Below are 18,331 nucleotides of genomic sequence, written 5' to 3' on the forward strand. Positions count from 1 at the left end.
TAGCTTCTCTACTTCCAGCTATTATGATTACAATCATTTCTCCTTGCTTGGGCTTGGTTTCACAGAATCACAGATTTGACTCCAAACTAAATATAATAATTAATGTTTACCTAGTGTACAGAGATGGAGAGCTCCCCACCACACAGAGAAGTCAGGCTTGACCTCTTTTTGGTTATAATTTCCAAGCTCTTTTGTCTTGATATAGAGAAGAAAAATGGGGGAAAAGTACTAAAATTAGTGTCAGAATATGCTTATTTGAATCCTGGATCTGTCACTTCCTTTAAGGTCATTCACTAATGACTGTCTATGTAGGGTGATTCATTTCACCACCAATATATGATTATATAATTAAGAAAAGTAGAACAAATGTTTCCATAATTTTTGAATATTTTATGAAACAGTTAGACATCTGGTATTTGGGTCCAAACTGGAAGAAGTGAGTTTGTATATTCAAATTTTTATATGATGCTTCTGAGAAATGTCACCCTAAGATGCTGAGTATTTGCACATTGTCATGTGTGTGTATGTGTGTGTATAATATATATGTGACACATGAGTGTATTCAGAAGGTATGTGTGTACAATTATGTATGATGATGTATGTGCATACATCATGACATTGTGAACAGAAAACTGGCTTCAAAGTCAGGAAGATATAACTTTAAATCCTTCTAACATATACTGGCTCAGCAGTTACCTAGGAATTACCTAGTTATTGCCTAGAAATATATAGACAGTAAGTGTCTGAAGCTAGATTTGAACTCATATTTTTATGATTCTAGGTCTAGTCTTGTCACTATTCACTATTGCCACTAAACTATCAGGTAATTATTCCAGCCTCTCTTTTTATCACCATTTTGTAGTCTGCTCACAACTACAATGTACCTCTCTAGTGCTCTTTCTATGATATTAATCCTTGGTTCTTTAGGGGAGATGACATTTCATGTCTTACTTCCATAAATAGCAACAATCCAGGATAAATGCTAAGACTGAATGATGGGCTTTTGTTTTCATGGGAGTTTGGGGTAGATAAAAGAGCTCTTAAAATTTCCAAAATCCAATCAGCCCACTTTTGCCTTTTTTCTCATTCAATTCTTGTTTTCAAGGAAGGGATGAGAAATATATCTCCTTCCTTTTTTGCAGATATGAGGATCTATAAGTACAGACTCTTGTTAATAATATCAGACTTAATTGATTTATTGTTTTGTTTGGCCTAATTACTAACCCTTTCTTCTTTCCCTTCCTTCCCATCCTACCTAACAAAGGTAAACTCCCTTGGTAGGGAATAGAGAGAAGGATTTTTACAGTAAAGTAAGTTGAGGGGGAATATAAGATATCTGTGAATTTTTAAAGAAGCTCATATAACAATAACTCAGATTTATATGGTACCTTGAGACTTTAATATAACTTGTAATACAGATAAGAAAGGACTAGTACCCGATTTTATATCTTGGGAAACTTCTAGGATATCAAGAGACACAGAATTGTTATTCTCAACTCTGAGGGGTTGTGATGTTCCCCAAATGACAAAAACAGGTCTTGACAACTGACCTTTTTGGCACTTTGAACCTGAGACCACTTTTACTAAACCATAGTCAATAAGGATTAAAATCCAGATTTCCTGAATGGATGGCTGTCCAGGGATTTTTTACTTGGAACACCGTCTTCCAGAAGGAAGCATTCTTATTAGTGTACCCCTCACAACTGAGTGGCAATGAGAAAGGAACTAAGTTAGGACTTCACAGTGTTTTCTTGATAAATTCCCTAATGCTTCAAATAAATCCATTAAACATGGTTGCTTGGATTATCCATTACTTAGTTTCATCTGCATTGCTAGTGCCCTTCAATTAGCTCCAGGAACTTGACGGTAACGGTCCTTATTTAATTTGTACTTTTCTAAATTAAGCCAGTGACAAATAACTGTAGAAATCATATTTGGAAAATAGAAATTTCCTACAGACCAAAGAAATTTCCTACAGATGGTATTTAACTATTAGCATTATTTAGCTATGAAAGTTTTGTTTGTTTCTACACAGAATAAACAAAACCTCTGCATTAATTTTTTTCACATTTCAAATGATCTTTTTTGGCTTTCATGTCATTCATGTTGTTTTTCCCAACGTTTATACCATTTAATCAGTCACAGAAGCACTAGTGGGTGGTTAATAAGTTATTTACAGGCAAAATGAAGCAAATAAGCAATAACGAAAGACAGTAAACTGACATTCACTGAAGAAAACGTGATAAAACTTGACTACCTAAATGTCTTATAATCATCAGCTACACAGGATGTCATAGATTATAATTCAGTGAACATCATTCACTCTACACTGCACTCTGCTCTAAAACTTTCTAATGGCAGCAGAGGAGAAATGACAACATTTGGACATTTGAAGTTTTTGCAATAGGCAGCAGTCACAGGACTAAATGAAGCTCTCCAATTCCTAGTCTCTGACACTGATGTCAGAGTTGAAGAGAAGGCAACATTAACCTTAAATTCGATTCTCCACTATATATGAAGGGATATGTAGTAAGAATTTTCAAGGCTATCCCTCATTTGGGGATTCACCTTAAGTGTACTGAGAGGGAAAAAGGAGACATTGAATGTCTTTCTCTGTCATTGGTTCTCAGGATGCTTTAGTAAATTTAATCTGGAAAACTTCCGTGGTGTTTATAAAAACTGATTGGTAAAATGAATTAAAGGGTTAACATACAAGCAAAATCACAGTACCATTTACTACTTCTCTGCTCTGAAAAAAAGAATCTTTCCATCGTAGGTCTATGAGGAGCTTCCAGAGGTCATCAGTTCTCTATTTTATCCCTTACTGCTGGGAATGTCCCTTTTTAATTTAGTGAAGGAATTTGTTAATTGTCAATTTATGAATACAAATATCAAAGGGGATTTTGAGTCCTTTGTGCCAAGGATGTTAATAATGCTTTATGCATCAGGTTGCTGGGAACATTGAGCAAAATAAAGTAATTTTCCCAAGGTTCATAGATGTGTATAATGCCAAGAATTATAGTCAAGGTTGAATGACCTGCTATCCATCTAGTTTAGTAGCAGGAATGCTGTCCTTTTTCCAATACTTCTTGTGTTGGCCAATTATTTTATTTTATTATTTTATTTTATTTTATCTAGTCCAAATTTGTGGTTTCATCATTGTGGAAAGATCTTAGTATGGGAGCTACCACCACTGTTGGTGATTGGCAACTTGTCTTCAACTTATATTTTAGAAAGTTGCTAAGAATTTAACTGATTTGTCCATGGTGATAATTTGATTTCAAATCTTTTTCTTTCCCAGTAGAGAAATCTTTCTTTATTTCAACATTAAAAATTAATTGTATTTTTTTTACTTTATACTTGGAGACTTTAAACTATGGGTAAAAACATGAAGTATCATATTATATTATCTTTGATTTTTAGAATTCACTTTTACAATCAAGTAATTATATTTCGTTTACAAGATTTCTTATCTTTGTAATTTACTAGCTTTTTTGATGATTAATGACTTAACAAGGTACAAATATGCCACATTCATTGACTGATAACATAGTCTGTCAAGGGTATAATACTTGTAAGATAGTAATATAATATAAATATTTCTTCATTTACATTTTAAAGAAATAATGATGTACTAAAAAGAACCATCTAAGAAAGACCATGATCAAGATACATATGTCATTAAAATAAGCAATTTATTTTTAGGCATTTATGAAGTTTCTCATTTATTAACATTTTTGACATAAATACTTTGCAATTTGAAGTCAAATTTACATATAATTCCTTAATATATAATGTTGCAATCTGATTCCATTGCAAATATATTACTCCTCTTCTCCATTTTCTTCTCATTACTAGGTTGATGTTGGATAACCACAGATGAGGAATAGTTCTGACTACCTTGTGCTGGTGATGTAACTTAAGGGTGATGTGATCTTCAGAGTCCTTTTGATGATTTTTCAGATGAATTGTTGCTTATTCAGGCCACTATGCTTCAAAGAAATCTTTCCTCTTCACTGGATAGGAACAAAGTTTGCTATTTTTAAAAGTTAGCTTAAGTTACTTTGGAATTGTAAAACTTTAATGATATGATTTTGGAAGACCACTGCCCTGAAGGCATTTAAGAGTTTAAAGCCATCAAGCAAGAACCTGCTTAAGTGAGGGAATAAACCTGGTAGCCTAAAAACAAAGAAAGTTTTGAACAGCCACTGGGTTCCAGGAACCTTGCACATTTCTACTTAGCAAAGGAATTGAAATCTGGAAGTGTCCCTCTGACAAGAGGGTGGACATTAGAGCAGAATCTTTGAAACAGAAAGAAAAAATTACTAGGTAGTTGGCTCTTAAAGAGGATTAATACAATTCTAAATGCCAATGTACCATGAGTCTTCTGAAGTTCCTCTGGACGACCCTGGCTATGGAAACTCATGCTATTTTCAACATATTCAGTAGGCAGGTTTGAGGATGTTATACAAATCACAGATCATTCAGACAGACAAAAATAGCAAGAAAAAACATGAAGGAAATACATAGGCAATTGATTATAAGACATTCCTGGAGAAAAATAAAAACACACATGACTGGTGGTCAAAATTAGCATTTCAGTATTGACATAGAGATCTCTTTAGGTCCTTGAAATTGGATTCGCTTTGGCACTGCCCTGAAGTTACCTCTTTGTAAGAGTGATCTCTGAACTTTCCATATCCCTAGTCTCTAGGGACCAAATGATCCAAATATAGTATTACATGAAGCATCTCTTGCTCCTAAAATTATGACAAATTCCCCATCTCAAATTATTTTTCCCAGAGGACTTTCTAGGCAACAGGCTATCATTTTGACTCTACTTGGACAGAAGTAGGAAATATCTTTATGGGTTCTTCTTTCCCATTTCTCCCACTCTCTTTAACAAGCTATCTGTGGCAAAGATGATTGCATTGTCCAGATCCCTTCTTTCAAACTATTGTTTTTAATCTGCATCAGTCTTCACTTTCTAAATCCATGCCTCCTAATGCAAAATCCTTATCCCTACACAAGCCTATATGACTTTAATATATTAATTTTTATTCTTATAAAAAGCATTTTATTTTCCTAATCCATTTTTAACCTGGAACCAGGGAAGAATCCTATGTGGCAATTTGTTGTGCCTCTAATACACCAGAAAAGGTGGAAAACACTACCAGGTGTGTAGGATAATTATAATGAGATATTTCCTAAATAGGAGAATAACTTAAAACAACAGAAGAAATAATTTAATTTCATTGACGAGTGGAACCAGATTGCAAAACCAATAGAAGGCAACATGAAAGAATACAAAGAGCAATGCCTCTGGAGTCAGGGAAACTGGTTTCAAATTCTACCTCTGATACTCTGATACTACAGAGAGTAACTTCGGCCAAATCTATGAACTATTTTTATGCTTCATTTGTAAAATAAGGGGTTTAGATTTAGTGATTTTTGAGTTCCTTCTAGCTCTAATCTATGGCCCTAGAATTTATGATTCAGTTAAGTCAAAGTGACTTTTACAAAAATTTCAGAATTTCCAGGGTAAGATTGAAAGTGGTGCCTAAAGGTTGGTATAAAGCAACTCAGTGTTCAAGGAGGAATGTCTAGGGATAGTAGGGAAAGATTTACTCTACCTAGGACTTAGAGATCAGGAAGAAACCAGAGGGTCAGAAATATAAGGTAGGATTGGCTTATAAAAGTTTAGGTAGTGGACCTTTAAACAAAGTCAATACTGGGAAGCATTTCTAACCTATATATTATTATTCTGAATCACCTAAGCTTAAATAAGTAGAATTGGCTATGACTCCTACCTCTCCCTACACTGTATCATCCAAATATTTGCTAAAACCTATTCTTGCTACCTTTAAAATGTCCTTCTCATCAATTCCCTCCATCTTGTAGAATATTTGCCTTTACTACTTCCTAACTTGAATGAACTCAATATAGACTTAAAGAAAAAAGTCTCTGATATCTAGTTTTGTTCTGTTCTAATACTTAAATGACTAACAGTTTAATAGTCAGAATGCTTCATGTGAGAAGCCCATCTGACCTGGAAGTGGGTTCTGAGAATGAGTAAAGATCCCACAAGATCAACAATTGATGCTAAGCCAAATCTACCTTGGGCTAATTTTCTGAGTATCTTTGTTTAGCCTTCACTCTACTCGACAGAATTGAGTTATAGAAAAGAACCTAAATCATCTAAGTTGTGCTCCTTTATCACAAAAGTGTGAATTATCAAAATATGTTCTGTGAACTTATCCCCTTTTAGTCTCTTTCTGCACCTTTTTTGAAAGTTTCTTCTTTTAGTTTCTTATTAATTTTTTAGTAAAAAAAAGAAAAAGTGATTTAAAATGCAAAATAAGATTTCTACATGCCAGTGGCATACTTAAACTGTAGACAGTGATGATAGTGAAACAAATATGCTATAAAACTTCTTTTGATTTTATTTTAAAATCATGTGTTTTTGCATAAAGACAGCATGCACAGTGGGAGAGCAGTCATATTAGGACTGACTTGCTCAGGAACCAAGACTGAAACCTTAGGAAATCGTTTGTTACTGAAATACTGAAATGTTGTGAATACAGAGGAATTTATGTTTCCCATTCCTGGATACCGTCTTCATTTAGAGAATAATGATGGTGTTGAGAATCAGTAATCAGCAACTTCATTATTGCGCTAACAACTTGAGAATATTTAGCTTAAAGATGATTGTCATTACCTATACCATTTGCATCAGTCCTCTTCACCACTCACGTCACTCCAATAGAGCTTTAAGATTTAGAAAGATCCTATCAACTTTGCCTATCGTGAGAACTCAATTTGGAACAATAAGAAACTTAAAAATGAAGCCTTCCATTACATTACAAGAGATTGCCATCTAACAAATATACATAATGGATAGCATCATTGGAATCGGGTATATAACCATCTAAGATAACTATTTTGAAAAAAAAATAGCATTCATTTCAATGGATAAAATCTTGTTTATTTCCCCCAAATCACATGCATTACTCAAATAACTCACATTTATATAGTATTTTAAGGTTTGTGATATACTTTTTCTTATAATAATTCTTGAGGTAATAGGAAAACTATTATTATTCTCATTTTAGAAAGAAGGATTCAGAAGCTCTGAGAGATAGTCATTTGATCTTAGTGGTGGAGCTAATAAGTATCTGGGGGGTGGGATTCTCAACCAGCACTCTTAAATCTAGAAGGTGCTTTCAAAAATACCACCTCCTTACTCTCACGTTATATACGTGATGTGAAAAGGGATAGGAGGATGTAGACTCTAAAACTCATAAAAAATTTGGGGTTTAGATTCCATGCATGCAAAATTGATTAACCACGAATGCTTTGTTGTGCAAGGTCCCCAATGGTTGGTTTAGTTAAAAAGCACAAAATGATACTCATTCAGAAAGCCCATCCTCCAGCTTCACATTGTTAGTCTGGGATGCACTGTAAGCATTACTTCTCGTAGCTGAACTGTGAGGTGTTAGAATACCCTCCTAATTTATCTGGCTCTGAGTGGCAATGAAATTGAGGAGATTGATGAATAAATATAAAGCACTTCTTTTGTTAGCAGCTGTGTCCTCACTTATTGAGTCTCATGCTGCGTAGGGGAAAAAAAAAGACAATTGTGACATGACACCCACAAGTGCTTATTACATTATCCACAGTATTGAACTAATGATAACAAAAAAATTCCATTTTTATCAGGCACCCAGGGTGCACAATAAAATATTCATTTACCTTTACACTGCATATAAAGTCATCCGTTTCAACACTCTTTCTGATATAAGATTGCTGTAATGCGGCTCCCCACTACATTAAGCACCAATGTAATTATTACCCTCATTGTATACAACCAACTAAATTAAACACCATTAAACGAAATGCTCTCATAAATACTGTATATCTTTATAGAACTATTATCTACATTTTCCCAAAATACCGTGCTCAATTGGTTCATCTGAATTAGTGTTTTGTTCTTATAATAATATGAACAAGCCTAGAGTTTCATCGGGGGAAAAAAACCCATCTGGCTTCTAACTCTGGGAAAGGAAGTAGATTTCTCAGGCCCCACCATCTCAGGAATTGCTTCTGATCTTTCAAGATAGCTTTTCCACTGGTGTTTTCCACTTAAGATAACTTCTTAACCATATTAACCATTTAGCCATGCTCCTATGGGATAGTTAGCCTTGTTAAAATGTCATTATGACCTCATATTTCTTTTTCCTTCCATTCAGAAATTAGTCCTTGACAACAAAGCCAATTTCCCAGAAAAAAATTTTCCAGAGAAGACGGACCTACTATGGTATTTCTTCACCTTTCCATCACAGGCAGTAAGATCCAAAGTTAAAGAACAAAGAAAACTGTATCTCAAAGATGAATTGTTTACTTCCCAAATAACTAGGGATGCAAACAAAACAAAACTTAGTATGGAGAAAGTTTCACTAATGACCAAGAAATCAAAGTTGTTTTTTCTATACTTCCATATTTCTTTTATTTCTCCTAAAAAGAGAAAGCTTTGAGAAGTCACTTCTAATGATCTCAATTTAATAGCATTTGTTATGAGATAAAAACCTTACATTTTAATAACAGGAAATTTAGGTTTCTTTTGAATGGGGTTCATATCTCATGTCAATAAAGCTACAAGAAATCGCAGAATCATCAAAAATATATTTTGATAGTCAGTAACTTCAGTGTTGAGGTATGGATAGGATTGGAGAAAGAGCCATGTGTAAAAAAAAAAAAAAGATACTTGAAAAGTCAGAAATAAGACAGGCTAAACATTTTGCACACTGGCAATTTGAGAGCTCTCACATCAAGAGATAGGATGAGTTTCATCAAGACAAGAATCAGGATGTCCTGGACATAACTTATTTCTAATGTGGAAGCTATTTTCAAATCTGCTTTCTTTATATAATTGAATAATAGACTGAGGAAACTAGATATTAGAGAGGATTAAGTTCTAAACATAAAAGCATGAAAAATTGAGTTTAAATTTCAACTAAAAAACATAAATGTGCATATAAACCTGGAAAAGCCAATTAACTTCTATCTGCCTTGATTTTCTCATCTGTAAAATGCAGATAATAATAGCGCCTATCTCTGAGGGTGGTTATGAAAGTCAAGTGAGTTATTGTTTGTAGAGAGCTTTCCAATATTTAAAGTGCTAGTTATCATTGTCATCATCTTTGAGTCTAAACTCATTTTACAGATGAGGAAACTGAGATTCAGAGAGATGGACTAATTTGGCTAGGTTCACTCAGATAATAATAATAATAGCTAATATTTGTGTACCACTTTTAGAATTGGAGAGGCTTAGATATTTAATTTATCCTCTCAACACATCTAGGAATTAAATGCTATTATCATCTATGTTTTACAGATTAGGAAATTGAGGCAGAGAGAGGTCACCCACCTTTTGGAAAGAGTAGAAGCCATTTATTCCTAACCCCCAAGTCCATTGGGTTTTCCACCATTCCAGTTTGCTTCTTAGTATGGAATGACTTAATGGGTAATAAATGAATGAAGCAATGACTTTCATTGTAAAATTCATTTATATGTGAATATTCAATAAACAAGGAGAAGGCAGGAGAAAGGAGTTGTATAGAGGATCCTTGGAAGAGTAATTATTTTAATAAATGCAGAGTTGAGAAAAGTGGGATAGTTTGCTTTGTTAAGCATTTGCTACTTGAATCTTGCTGAGTTGGGAGCTATTTTACCAACACTGAGGTGTTGCATGCTGTGTTTAAATTCATACTTGGAATAAGGGTTCAAGAAATTTTGGACTGCTATATAGAATATGATCACAAGTTTCTGATATAATTTAATCATTTTACAATTTTTACAGAGGATAGAGTACAATATTATACTCAATGTCTTTCTTAATTATATTCATTATATCTGGCTATAACTATAGCTAATGAGATTCAGGATCAATACCAAGGTGGCAAATTAAACACATTATACTAATACCTGCTGGTGTCACTGCTTTTAAGTGTTTATTCAGTCTTCCTTATCAAATCCCTTTCCCCATTGTAGGTTTATTATAGTTTAGTGATGTTAAGTGGTAAGAAAACAAATGCACTAGGTATAATTTTCCAATGAAAAAATACATTTTAATAAGATTATTCACAAAGCAAAGCACTGAGAGTAGGTTTGCTACTGGATTTGATGTGTAAAAAGATGCCTTCCCTACCTAGAAGGAATGAATTTAAAAGTTAAAAAGTGAATGCAAAGAAACGGATATGGACAGATAAAATGGTGACAGCATTTTCTAAAATGCTATGTGTTTGGAAAGTAGTGACATGCACAATTTTTTTTGGTATAGAACTTTTCCCTACAGCTGTGAAAAGTAAATGAATTATACTTTCAAATAAAAGCCCTGCAATATAGAAGTCCTGGGAACCCACCTAAGTGAGGGGAAGATAAAGAGATATTCTTGATTTTGAATCTGTTATTTTTTTAATATTAAACATTGTTGCATCATTTTGAGATCAGATGAGAAAACAATTTTGGAAGTTTCTGAAGGATTCTTGAGTGGAAGTCAATATGGTGTAAGAGAGGTTTTCATGGCCTTGGAGTTAGAAGACTTGAGGTCTAGGATAAAATACTCTTTAAATACTAGTCATTTCATCCTAGGTAAGATACATTAAAGAATCATGAAATCTTAGAATTGGAAAGGAACTCAAAGGTCATCTACTTTAACTTACACATGAGTAAGAATCCCCTCTACAATACATCTGACAAAGGGTCATTCAGTCTTTGCTAGAAGATCTTTAGTGTGGGAGAACCCATCACCTCCTGAAACAATCTTTTGAACTTTTATGTAGTTCTTATTTAGAAGCTTTTCCCTTATTATGAAGGCTGCACGCCTTGCCCATGTGGGCTAAGTGTACAACCATGAGATAAATCCATGTTTACACCTAAAATAAGCCAATTTTTCTCTCTTCTCAATTTGCTCACCCCCAAATCCCTTGCACCAAGAGATATTGAAGAGTTTCAAGACTCATTGCTGGTACTGGAGTTATTTTCAAATCAACTTTCTGTGTATAGGCAGATCGTCAAATTGTTAAAAGAATAAAAACTAATGCAAAATGAAAATACCAAAAATGAATAAAAGATACACCAAGCAATTAAAAACAACCCTAAGCTGACCTATTTAAACAAGTTGTTAATGCCATAAAATGTCAGCAAATTGATCAAAATATGTCAACAATGAACATAAACATCACGCAAGGAATATTAATCTAAGTACATCAAATGTGAAGCCCAAAAGCAAGGAAACCAAGAACCATAGAAAATGTCTCATCCAGTAACAATTTGCTCTTCTTGTTAAGCTGATTGATTGTCCTCTTTATGCATTTAAAGAGCACCAAAATGACATCACTGGTGATTGTTCAGAACAATTGGTCATTGCTCAGAATACAGTGTGTGAGCTTGTCTTTTGCAATATCTAACCAAGCTCTCAGGTCTCCATGGTGTCCTCTTATGCTGCCTTCCTGGCCACTGGAATAAGTTGTTCCCTTATGCCCCTTCCACTGGAAGAAGTCTTCACGAGCCTGCGGTAGACATCACTCCAATTCACCAGCAACTTTGAAGCCTGTCAGTTACCCTTAACGTGGTTTAGACCTTCTGCTCTGATGGTTTATCAGGATTTGGCCTCTGTACATGCTATAGCTTCTTGGAGACCCAGGTGAGGGCTGGCTGGCAGGTAGACATCAGAGGCAGAAAGCAGTTCTGAAAAGGACTCAGCAAGCCCTCACACCAGAGGTACTAGCTTTCCCTAAACACTCTGTCCACTCCTTCTTGCACAGTAGATAGATATGGCACCCAAGGCAAAGATTTAGATAATAAACATGGTCTTAAAATCTCACAGAAAACATATACGAGGAATGTGAGCAGCATTGTCTTAAAACAGTAAGAAATGACAAAAGAAAAAAAAACAAGTTTCAAAAAAAAGCTTGGTGAGATATCTAATTAGGCTGAGTAATCCTAAGGGCAATTATGGATAAATCTGGAAGGAGACTAAGAAAGTGTAGAAAATTAGAAAGTATCTATACAGATTTTCAAAACATTTTTAACATCATATATATTAATTTCACCCTAATTTGAACTTTGAAACCAAATTCTATGTGTAAGATATGAATTAAAAGTTGCACAGAGAAAAAAAATGTTGCCAAATTAGATAAAGTAGACAAAAAGAATTCCCAGACTCTTGGAAACTGAGTTTTTAGTGTTTTTAGTAGTCAGTTTTCAAAGTATCTGAAAGGAAGATGTCAAAGGAAGTGATAAAATATTGAATTGTATTATTGTCAAAAGATAAAAAATATTAGATTTCATTTTCACACACATCTAGTATATTCTTGATGAGAGAATAAGAAGGAATAAAGAGGTTTTCATAAATAGTATTCTTTGGTAGATCATAATTTTATAGACTCCAGTTGAATAAGAGGGTTGGAAAGATCTCACTAACCTTAATTCTTAATGGGGTTTTTTAAATATAGATTTGGATGTGCCAAATGCTTTTAAAGCATCATCTCTGTGCCTATTCCTAGTCAGTATCATACTGACTGGGATGTAACTTTGTTGATTACTCCGATTATTAATATTTTAAAAAGCACAATGCATATATTTGCCAAACAGGCTTGCCAGTGTCATGAATGATATCAGTCCCAAAGTGAAAATTGAAGAAAATTCTCTGAAGATGAATTACCACATATTTCTAGGTGTGGATACATTCTGCTAATTTCAGCTATTTCCCATATGTTGCAGAGCCTCCAAATTACTGAAAAAAAAAGTTCAGTGGAACTAGTTACACAGAGGGAAATACATACACAATGCATATGGTACAAACCAGAATAAGCAGTTATATGAATAATCCCAAAGGCTCATAATCAATACATGTATCTGGAACTCACAGAAAAAAAAATAGATAATTAGCTGCACCCAGAATTGAACAGAAAAAGAGGACATGCTGATTGGATTCGATTTGGGTGGCATAACAGTATTTTTTTATGAAATCTGAGTCAAATAGGCACAATTTTATTACCAAAGTGTAAGGTTCTCAGAATCACAGGTTTTGTGAATTAGAATGGACCTCAGTGGCCTTCTCATCCAACCGGAATATCAAAGAATCTCTCCTGTAACTTACGTATAAGTGCTTCATACTCTGCAATAAGCTAATTTTCTAAAGGCTGTAACAATACCAAGATGTAGCTATGACTCTGTCAGGAAGACTTAGATTCAAATCCAGCCTCAGACACTACTTTATTGAGTGAATTTGGGCAAGTCCCTTACGATCTGAATGTCTTTCAAAAAGATTCATTGGAGAAGAAAATGGCAAACTACTACAATATTCTTGCCAAGAAAACCCCTTGCATAAAATGGTACCCTGGGCTCAGGAAGAGCGACTTAGCAACAAGAAAATCAGATTTTTCTTGCTGGCAGAACGGCAAAATAAATATGAGCATAGTGCTCACCCACCTGAACTTTCTCATCTAGCTTTTGTTCTGTAGAGATACTAGACACCATTCTAAAAGACTATTTTAGGAACTTTGTTAGCCTTAACCTCCAATATATGATGGAGTACATTGAGAGTTTGGGGAAGAACAGTAAATGTTTCCATGTCATTTTACTTGCTGTTCTATTTAATTAAGTTAATTAAATCTGGCTTCTTGGTAACCTCATTATATTAGTGGGATATTTCAACTATCATGTTGTTCTTTCTCAGTCAAGGCCACCCCTATCTCTCCATGAGCTTTGATGTCATGTTCTACTCTCACCAGTCCCTCATCCAAATCCAATCATTTGGAAAGTTCGATTGATTTTATCCCTGCAAAGTCTCTATCTCCATCTCCTTCCACTCACATGTATTCCACACTCTTTTGGGCCCTCATCACATATTGTGTTGCTGATGGAAACCATTCCAATTTTCATATCAATCTCTATGTGTCTTCCTATTGTTTATATTCATTTGAAAATTATCTTGCTGGGGTACCAATGAACTATGAAATTCTCTTCCCTTAAAACCATCTTAACAAGGTTAGGGGAACAAAGATTGGCGTGTATAAAATATTTAAAGCAGCTCTTTATGTAAGAGTAAAGAAATGGAAACTGAAAGATTGTCCATCAATTGGGAAAAAGCTAAACAAGTTGTGTTCTATGTAATAGAATACTGTGGGCCATATGAAATGATGAATAAGACAATGACAAAAAAACAAACTCTGGAAAGACTTCAATGAAGTGATGCAAAGTGAAGTGAGCAGAACCAGGAAGATGTTATACACAATAAGAATAATAATGTATGATGATCAATGAATTACTTAATTACTATCAGCAATGCAGGGATTCAAGAAACTCTAGAGGACTCATGACAAAAGAATCTATACCCGCCTATAGAAGGTACTGATAGACTTTAAATTCAGATTAAAGTATATCATTTTTCTTCATTTCCTGCGTACATTTTTCTCTAATATAAATCATATAGGACTTTTTTCACACCAGGATGAACATTTAAATATATATTTCATGATAGCATGTGTACAACCCATATCATATTACCTGGCACCTTGGGGAGAAGGGAAAGGAGAGAATATGGATTATAAAATTATCACAAAATTGAAAAGAATTATTACAATTGTATATGCATGTAAAACTTTTTTTAAAAAGAAAAGTAAATAAATACAAAATAAAATAAAAACACTCAAGTTTCCCTCAATTTGTAGTCTAAAATGTCAACTTCTCAGTCTAGTATTTAAAAATAGAAGAACAAATAACTCTCTACAGACTGTGTTCCAACTGATTTTTCCATACTGATTTTGTACTATGCTTCTTTTCACAATCTTCATTCTATCCTGGCTGGCAAAGAATTTGAACATACAATTTTCCATCTCTCTATATTTGCACAAGACATTTAGAATATACTTATTCCTTTTCTCTGTCTCTTAGAAAGCCCCAAATCAGAAGTTCAAATTCATTAAAATTAAAATTCATTAAAACTTTACTAATCCCTGATCGTTTAAGCCCTCTCTTCTTCATAGTTTCTTTAAAAAAAAAAGAAAAGGCATGTTGTCTTTCCTCTTCCATTCCCTACACTGGACTCAATTAGCATAATTCTTCTTGTATTTGTCTTCACATACATTTTTGTGTATAATAAGATACTTTTCCTAAAGATATATATAGTAGTTTTAAATAAATATTGACTTGAATTAAAATATCTTCAAGAACTTACAGTCCTGTTTAGCACTTATAGTTTCTTTTCCTAAGCCCATGAAAGCCTTGCATGACTTTTACAGAATACCACTGAATTGGAATCCTTTTTTGCTCAGAAATAATCTAGTCTTCATGACAAAATTTTCCCCCTTTTATATATAGGCTTTGAGTATTAATGTAGGGAATAGTTACCAGAGTATGGATTTATATTATAAAAAATTAACTAATTCTAAAGGGCAAAATACTAAAAATAAAATTTAGCTTAATTTCAGAACTTTATATATTATCACATTTTTCTTTTACTAGTCCCTAAGTATAGACCATACTTTGTCAAGTATGAACATTGCTTGAATGAATATTGCTTGAATGACTATGCTGGTTGCTAGCTGTTTTCTGCTGCCCTTGATGACAAAACAAAGGATAATGAAATCAAATTGCATCACGAGGCATTTAGATGAGAAATTAAGTGGAATTTTTTAACTTGTAGCAATAAGAAAAACTCAAATACCTCACAAGGGAAGGTCTTCTAGACCCTAGAGATTAAAGAAAGTTATATGAAATTCTCTCCCTTGGGTGGTTTGAAGAAAGTCTTATCTAAAAAAAGTGGGCTAGATGCAACAATCTCTTTTTTACAGTAGAAATTGCAAAAACTGGAAATTCCAAAACCTGAAAATGAAAGTCGAAGGGTTTGCAGACTACACTAGTTTCTCCAAGGGTTTCTGGCACAAACCCATTGTCTCTTTTGGAACACTTGCATATTAAATGTCAAAGGGATTCTTTACTTTGGAAATTAATATTAGCATGAAATAGATACTTTACTAGCTGTGATGGCATCTACTTTTATAGCTCTAAGATGTAAAGCCGACTCATTTCACTCTTCCAGCTTAGCTTTCAGGACAAAGTAGGCATATTAAAGGGAGAGGATGGGAGAGAAGAAGAGGAGGAGTAAGGAAGAAAGAGATGGAGAGATGGAGAAAGAGAGAGGGGAGAGAGAGAGAAAGAAAGAGAGAGGAACAGAGAGCGAGAGAGAGAGAGAGAGAGGGAGGGAGGTCACAAGAAAGATAAAAAATAAAAGAATATGGTATAGAAGAAAGACATATTGCATGCAACAATTACATCTCTAGAGAATGTTTTTAATATGATGTAATATATGCAAAAAGTAGCCTGTAGAAGGTTCTATCTTTTTAAAAATGGTGTTTTTAGGAAGTAAATTTTCTTTATTTTTTCAATTGAATTAAAAATATATAACTATGTACTAAGTACTGTGCTGAAAACAAAAATAAATAATATACCTCTTTAAGTACTCTTAATATAAATGAGGGAAATACTTTAGATATACATATGAAATAGCCTGATGAAAATTAGAATGTGATAAGTGAAAAGGTCTAATAGACATAGACTTTAAGAAATATCAGCAAGATGTTTCAGTTGAGAAAATCAAGAGAAGGGGAAGGTGACAATTAAGGTATATTTTGAAGGGAGCTAAATATTTTTTAAAAGCAAAGATATATAGGAACTATTTTTCAAGGATGAATAGATACACAAGGAAATAGGAAAAGATAGGAGAATTTTTAATAACCATAGACTCAGAGACAATAATGAATCCAACTGCCTTCATTTTATAGATTACAACAATGAGGTTTAGAGTGCATAAGTAAGTACCTTGTCCATGATTCCATTGCTAGTTTTTCAGGTTAGATTTGAACTTGGGTCTTCCTGACTCCAGATCTACCATTGTACCACTTACCTATTTCAAATCTAGTCTGGCCAGACCAAAGAGTAAATGAAGGGGACTATAATGAGATAAAACTGGAAAGAGAAGTATCTGTGCCACCTTATAGAATACTTTAACTTACAGAGAAAGTTGCTTTATTTTATCTTTGAAGAAACAGTGAGATACTGAAGGAGCAATCTTGTATTTTAAGAAAATTGTTTTTCAGGGTCATGAAGGATGATTTGTAAAGGGAAATGATTAGAAGCAGGGGGCAGCTATTGCACAAGTCAGGAGGAGAGATAATGAAGAACTGAATGAGAATAGTGGCCATCTGAGTAGAAGGAAAATGTTGGCTGCAAGAAAAAAAGAATTGCCAAAATTTGACTTGATTTGAAGCCATGAGTGAGGGTTGGGGTTAAGAAAAAAGATGCCTCTCTTTTGAGACTGAGAGCCTAAAAGGATAGAAGTATCAGAAAATTAGTGATATTGGAAGAAAGGAGAGGTTTAGGGAGAAGATGATGAGTTATTAGTCTTACCTGTTGAGTTAAAGACTGAGCAAGCAATTCAAACCATGAGATTGAAAATTCAGAGGAAAAACTGAGGTGGATTACAGAAATTTGGGAGTGCTCCAGACTATTCTCAAAGACTCTATTACAGAGGTATTGACAAATTGGATTGGTTCATGGAGAAGAGTACTTTCTATTGATGAAAGGACAAGATAAGGAAAGAAATAAAAACAGTCAGGAAAGACAGTGTTTAAACACTATTCATTTTTCTCTCGTCTTTTTTGACAAGCTCCTCAGTGAAGACCCCTGTCCCACATCCCTTCAACCTGAGACCCTAATTCTTTTTTCAATATTAAACACCTTGAAGGCCTAAATGATCCTTATCCTATCCCAGTGACAGCTGAAGTGAAGGGAGAGAATGAGATCCCAAGAGGAAGAATGTAGAGAGAAAGAAGAAGGGCCAGAAGAGAGCCTTGAGGTAGATTCATATTTAGGGAAATGAAGGAAAGAGATGAGCCACCAAAGAGACTGAGTAAATTTCATCTACTTATAGCACTGACATATCATTTCAATTCTCTGCCATCATAATGTATAGGATAGGGGCAGCCCATAAGGGAGATTCTCTATTAACTGGTTCATTGCCAATACATTTTCCCCATCAACTTAGTAATTACTTTTTTTTTAATCCCTTGTGAATGATATTACACTGATTTTACTTTTCTCCCTGGAAACTGAATTCTAATGAGAAATCACTGCTTTAGGGGCCAGGGAATAACATATTACTAATGAAATTGCTCCATTTATTCATCAGATGGCTAAAATCACTTGTATTTGAGAATATACCTACAAATCTAGCCAGCAACCTCTATTAAATGAAATATTACTAAGC

The sequence above is a fragment of the Monodelphis domestica genome, chromosome 8 (genome assembly GCF_027887165.1).
Source record: "Monodelphis domestica isolate mMonDom1 chromosome 8, mMonDom1.pri, whole genome shotgun sequence".
In the NCBI taxonomy this organism is placed as follows: domain Eukaryota; kingdom Metazoa; phylum Chordata; class Mammalia; order Didelphimorphia; family Didelphidae; genus Monodelphis; species Monodelphis domestica.